General features: G+C 33.9%; 1 long non-coding RNA gene across 1 annotated transcript; it reads left to right on the forward strand.

Moving 5' to 3' along the window:
- Positions 1-884: 884 nt before the first annotated feature.
- LOC132712908 (uncharacterized) lies at positions 885-5454 on the forward strand. The gene is made up of 3 exons (XR_009623377.1): positions 885-1020; positions 1516-1769; positions 2878-5454. It is a non-coding gene; the product is annotated as an uncharacterized LOC132712908 (long non-coding RNA).
- Positions 5455-7146: the final 1692 nt, after the last annotated feature.

The raw sequence follows: 7146 nt of genomic DNA on the forward strand, positions 1-7146 counted from the left end.
GCGAAAGTACATTGCCACTCACAAGATGTAGCTATTAACCCTTTCACTGCCATAGGGACGGCTTAAGCCGTCCCTGTTATTTTCGGCGTATTTGCCATATGGACGGCTTAAGCCGTTTCTATAATAATAATAGTAATAATAATAAATTAATAATAATAATAATAAATATAAAGAAAATTATACCATCGGCAATAATTATTAATATACTAACAGATTTGGAAATATATATAGTTATTATAATACATATAACAAATAACAATAATTATATTAATTAATAATTTAATTTCTTAGAAAATCCTCTGGCAAATAGGTGAACAATAAAACAATAACCCTCTGGCAGCGAAAGGGTTAAACACATTAATTACAATTTTTGTCAAATGAACAAGATATAGGCCCTATCTTCAAACATGCACACTTTTCGCCTGTTGCATTATTTTTGTCAAAATCTTCCACCCATATGTCAGCCCCCCCAGGAAACCATGTTCTGTATCCGCCCCTGCTGAGTACCTCATCATAAGAAGAAGGCCTCAATTTCATGTTCCTACCAAAATCTAAAAATAAAATAAAAGTCATCTGTCAATAGAATAAGGTTAATAAACCTGTAAAAAGCTATTTTTGACATAGGTTACCTAAAATTAAGAAATGCTTAAGTCATTCATTCTTAGCTATAGTGCTATACTTATGCTTTTTTATTTCCAGGTACTCACAACACTTAGATTTTTGGCAAAGAGGGAATATTTGTCAGAGATGAGTGATATTCATGGAATTTCCAAGTCTTCTGCAAGCAGAATAGTGGAGAGAGGGTGTGAGGCACTCACCATCCTGTTGAAGCAAATAAAGATGCCGTCAGGTCCACCAAGAGAATTTTTACGACATCAGTCATTGTCCAAATGTCATTGGGTGCATCGATGGCACCCTTATTCCAATTAAGGGACCAAGTGGCGCAGATGAGCCATCTAATGTATGCCGGAAAGGCTACCATGCCATTAATGTGCAGGCTGTCTGAAATGCCGAAATGAGGTATAAAACAACCTTTAATAGAATAGTGCTTACGACTTGTCAGTAAAATTTCATAGTTCAAATCAAGATGAAGATAATAAGTTAGAATTTCTTTTAGAGCAAATTAAATTTGGATTCACATACCGGGTAGTATAAATCTAGTGTTTCTGAGTTTAATTGCCTGAAGAAGACAAAGTTATAAGCTGTACAAGTATCAAATATAATTACATTGCATGTCTGAAAATTAAAACAAAAAATTAATTAAAATAATCACAGGACTTCAACTTAAACACAATAAATATCTTGCAAAAACATTCATAGGTTGGTAAATATTTGCTAAAGAAAATGCACTGTAATTTTAAATAAATAATTAGTCCATTTTTGAGTTACTGCATTTAAGAAATAAAAATATCTAAAGGTATAATCACATAAACTTCGTATACAGAGTGTACAGCACTGAAAAAAACTTCTTTTTTATAAATGAAAACTTAACATTAAGCCTAATTATATTTTCAGATTTACAAATGTTGTGGGGAGATGGCCAGGTCGCACACATGATGCATTTATACTGGCCAACTCATCACTACACGCAACAGTAGGAACTGAAAATGATGGATGGCTTTTTTGGGATTCAGGATATCCCCTAAAAAGTGGCTCATGACATTCATTCTGCATATCCAATCAGAGCAAGAACAGCGGTACAATAATGCGCATGCATCAACAAGGAACTGTGTTGAAAGAGCTTTTGGATTGTTAAAAGCCAGATTTAGGTTTAGTTTTTCTTCTACTTAAAAAATAGTATAATTTTATCGCTAAATAAAATTACCAATTTGGATACATCATTTCAATTTTAAGTTGTAAATTCATATGCTATTGTAAGAAAACAGTTATGGATGATTTAGGTTAAATTTTTCTTCTACTTAAAAAATAATGTAATTTTATCGCTAAATAAAATTACAAATTTGGATACATCATTTCAATTTTAAGTTGTAAATTCATATGCTATTGTAAGAAAACAGTTATGGATGATTTAGGTTAAATTTTTCTTCTACTTAAAAAATAGTGTAATTTTATCGCTAAATAAAATTATCAATTTGGATACATCATTTCAATTTTAAGTTGTAAACTCATATGCTATTGTAAGAAAACAGTTATGGATGATTTAGGTTAATTTTTTCTTCAACTTAATGAATAGGATAATTTTATTGCTAAATAAAATTACAAATTTGGATACATCATTTCAATTTTAAGTTGTAAACTCATATGCTATTGTAAGAAAACAGTTATGGATGATATGACATAAATTTCCATGAACAAATATCTTATTGAGGAAAACCATTTTAAATACGAAATAATATGGCGTAATATGCAGGGGAAAATATCTGACATGTTTGCGGTTCAGACTGGAATATCCGCCTCTGGCAAGCCTCGTTACCGTCAATGGGTGGGGTTCTTTCAGGACGGAAATTCCAAACTGAATTACAGATTACAGATATCATTAATAAAACACACTTTTGGTCCTTCTACGTTCAATAGGGGAAAATGCTTGTCATGTTAGAATAAGTTTTGACATACATGTAGAAATAATACTGTAATAGGTATCCCTTTATTCCTGTGTAACAGTTCTAAATGCACACTAGACAGCGATAACATGTAAATTTAAAAGCAGAAAGTTAATGTTGAAAGTAACAAGACACACACCATAAAAATAACCTAATTCAGAGTAATTTTACATGCAAATTCACACTTCTCACAAATTTGAGTATATTCTTAAAAATACAGTCACATGCTAGTTATTGCTTTTGACAATTGCAAACAAATATATTTAAAATTGACTGTTTTAATGTAATCTTAAAAATATCTTATTTTGGGTTTCAGATGCCTACTCAAGACAGCTGGTGCATTGCCTTGCTCCCCAGAAAAGTCAGTCAAAATAATTGACTTTTGTTTTAAGCTACACAATGAGGCAATGAAGCATAATCTGCCTCTATCAAATGCCAGAAACATCTTGTTGGATAATAACAATACACAGGCACTTCAAGAGTTAGGAGGTGATGCATTTGAAGCCAGAAGAAGACTTGTTTTAAGATTTTAAGGGAAAAAAAAACTTTTTAGTTTCTAGAACCTGAAAGTTTAAAATATGATAGAATATGCAAGAAAAATAACTGACATATGTTTGCGGTTTGGATCGGAATGCCCATCCCTCAAGAATGTGTCCATGGGCAGTAACAAGGCTTGCCAAATTACTGCCCAATTGGCAGGTCCTGTTAGGACAAATATTTCAGTCTGAAATGCAACATGTGATAGGCAGTGGTAACAGTGGTTTCCCCTTAAAAGAAAATACACGAAACAACAAGTATCCAACCCAAAGAAAAGAAATTACCGATCGCAAACGTTTACCCAGGCTTCTCGCTTGACACTACTTGTGAGAACATGGGAGAATATTTCCCCCCGTACCACTGTAATGGATGCTTTTATGGTTTCGGACAGAGCCATCAGCTCAGCATCTGTCCAGTTTGCCTTTCCCCTAGATTCGCTGGCTGCATCCACTTTGTTGACAGACGACATTGACATATTGCGGGATTATGCGTGTGCCGTTGTATTTCGTAACTTTTTTCAGGAGAGCGAAATGGTCTTAAGTCCTAAGTTTACGACAAAAGATAGGACAGTCACTTGAAACGGTCTTAAGTGCAAAAACTTTTCTCCTAAAGTGGGTCATAAGTCCTAGGGATTTAGGATTAACTTAAGACCCTCCATTAAATGCAGCCCAGTTAAGATTAGTATAAGGACCTTAAATCTAGTACCGGGACCCTGAGATTTCAGACCAATGGGTGCTTAGATTTAAAGAACAACATAAAACTTGCTCTAGGAAATGCTGAGGTGAAGTTTATATAAATCATGATGTTTGTTATAATATAATTATGTAATCTTTACATGAGATATTATTATCAGCGGTCAATGAAGAGTTGATGCAATTTTTTCATGTATTAACATCTGCAGAGACAAGATGTTACATTTAGAGGCAAAGCCAACAGAGTAAGTCATTAAATGAATTTGATGACTCAATTAGTTTCTTATACAAAAATTAACAATTGCAATGTTGATTACAAACAATTTTTTTGCTACAAGTTAATTATTAAGGAACAAGAAATGTACCACAAGATTGATAAAATTCAATAAATTGTTTCATTTTTAATTCTTGAATATCTGTCAGTGGAGATGCGCAGTGGTTAATGTAATTTTTGTCTTTTTTTTCCATTTATGATTTCTGTCAAAGACAATGATTATTGGACAATATCATTGGACAAAGCAATGTGAGTACTGGAAATTTCCTATGTTTTACAGAAAATGACAGTAAGGGGATGGTGGGGGATGCTACAAAACAAACAGTTGGGGCCAATCATATAATAAAGGCCATGAAGGAACTACATGTACTAGAAAAAAATCCTGATGCATTGTCGGAACCCATGAATACAGATTTCGCTGAACTACATTCATCACGAATGAAGTGTATACATAACAAGTACGCATGTGTTACCGGGGATGATCCTGATGATGCCTTATAAGTTACAGTAAGTGTTTTTGAATTAACAGATAAGTCAGCTGAAAATTTTCTTCATAGAATAATATTAACGATGAATGCATTAGCAGCTCTGAACAAGAAGCATCTAAATTTGAATTTAAATTATATTGGGTGTCAGCAACAGAGTGCTTGGAGTCATAAGATTATATTGAATTCTTTGTTCATGTAACAGTGTTTACCATATCAAGCTAAACCATACAAAAACTTAGTGGTTTTATTTAGGGGGTTGTTTGTGCCTACAATAATGCACCAGGGACAACTGACGTACTTTGTTCTGGACAAAACTCTGTAACTAACAAGAGGTATCAACAAAAAACTCTGTAGGTAGATAGATCTTATTGAGTGGATGTGCAGTGCTGAAACATCATAATTATCTCTTATGAGTAACTTCCCTTTGTTTTTTTTCATATTTGATTTTTTCCACAGTGTAAATTCAATTGTATGAAAACTACTGACTTGAAACTTCACAGGTGGATAGATCTCATAGAAGAGAAGTGCAGTGCACAAGAACCATAACTCTTTGCTTCATAATTTTGGAGTTACTGCCCTTTGTTATCCCCCGCCAAAAGGCGGCGGGGGATATAGAAATAGTCTCCGTCCGTCTGTCCTTCTGCACTCACAGGACAGTAATTAAGTGGCTAGAGGGACAATTGGTAACTATTCTTCCTATTTGATGTCATTCATTTCGTAATGCTTTTATGTGGCTATTTTCTTTTGTGTGGCTAAAAAGAACAATAGAGAGAACAATAGAGAAGCCACATAATGACTGTATCTCAAAAAGTATTTGAGGTATCAACTTAAAACTTCATAGGTAGATAGATCATATTGAGGAGGAGTGCAGTGTATAAGAATGATAACACTATCCTGCTTAATTTTTCAGTTATTGCCCTTTGTTACTTAATTTTTGTCCAGAGCATAACTCAAAAAGCCTTTGAGATATCAACATGAAACTTCATGGGTGGATAGATCTCACTCAGGAGGTGTGCAATGCACAATAATGATAACTACCCTTCTTATTTTTTGAGTTATTGCCCTTTGTTATTTTTCATACTTAATTTTTAACCTGAGTGGAGCATAACTCAAAAAGTCTTTGAGATGTCAACATGAAAACGACATAGGTGGATAGATCTTATTAAGGAGGAATGCTGTGCGCAAGAACGATAACTGTACACGTATAATTTTTGAGTTATTGACCTTTGTTATTTTTCATACTTTTTGTCTGGAGCTTATCTCAAAAAGTGTTATAGAGGTATCAACTTTAAACTTCATAGGTGGATAGAGCTCATTGAGGAGGAGTGCAGTGCACAAGAATGATAACTCTACCCTGCATAATTTTTCAGTTATTGCCCTTTGTTATTTTTCAAACTTAATTTTTGTCCAGAGCATAACTCAAAAAGCCTTTGAGATATCAACATGAAACTTCATGGGTGGATAGATCTCACTCAGGAGGTGTGCAGTGCACAAGAATGATAACTCTACCCTTCATAATTTTTGAGTTATTGCCCTTTGTTATTTTTCATACTTAATTTTTCACCTGAGTGGAGCATAACTCAAAAAGTCTTTGAGATGTCAACATGAAACTTCATAGGTGGATAGATCTTATTGAGGAGGAATGCTGTGCACAAGAATGATAACTCTATCCTTTATAATTTTTGAGTTGTTGCCCTTTGTTATTTTTCATACTTTTTGTTCCGGAGCTTATCTCAAAAAGTGTTTGAGGTATCAACTTTAAACTTCATAGGTTGATTGATCTCATTGAGGAGGAGTGCAGCACGCAAGAAACTACCATGCATTATTTTTCAGGTTTTGCCCTTTGTTATTTTCAGCCATCAGTATTCACATAGGTTTCAAATCTGTAATCACTTCAGCCATCAGTTTTCATTACCAAAGACCTCTTTAGATTGAATTATTCTGCTCTACTACATATAAATTCTTACAATGAGCAAATACGTTTGGCGGGGGATGGTCCTGCTAACATGGCTCTTGTTAATACTTTCTTCATTGCATATTTAAACAGTTTAAACCTTTTCCAACAACTACCCATAACTTAGGGTCTTGGTAAACGCTTTATGGATAAACTACTTCTGTGTCCAAAACCTATTCCGTCCCTCCATAAACTTTTACTCATTAAACATCTCCTCATAAAACACTGAGCCAATTTCATCCAAACTTCACAGGATGTTCCTTTGGTGGTAGCCTGTAAAAATCGTTCCAAGAATTAAATTCCATGCAGAACTCTGGTTGCCATGGCGACCAAAAGAAAAACTTAAAATATCTTTTAATAAACCCAAAGAGCTATTGCTTAGATATTTGGCATGAATCATCTGCTAGTAACTGTCTACCAAGTTTGTTCAAATAAAAGTCCTGGGGGTCAAAATAAGCCCTGTCCCGTGTAGTCATTTATTTTCTTTATTTGTATATTGTAAACACTTAAAAAGTCTTCTTTTAAAAAACCTTAAGAGCTAGAGCTAAATTGGCCCCGCCGCAGGGGTTCATTGATTTTCTTTATATGTATATTGTTAAAAGTTAAAAAATCTTCTTTTAAAAAACTCAAGGAGCTAGAG

The sequence above is a fragment of the Ruditapes philippinarum genome, unplaced genomic scaffold (assembly GCF_026571515.1).
Source record: "Ruditapes philippinarum isolate M1 unplaced genomic scaffold, ASM2657151v2 ctg1161_1_1_1_1, whole genome shotgun sequence".
Taxonomy (NCBI): Eukaryota; Metazoa; Mollusca; class Bivalvia; order Venerida; family Veneridae; genus Ruditapes; species Ruditapes philippinarum.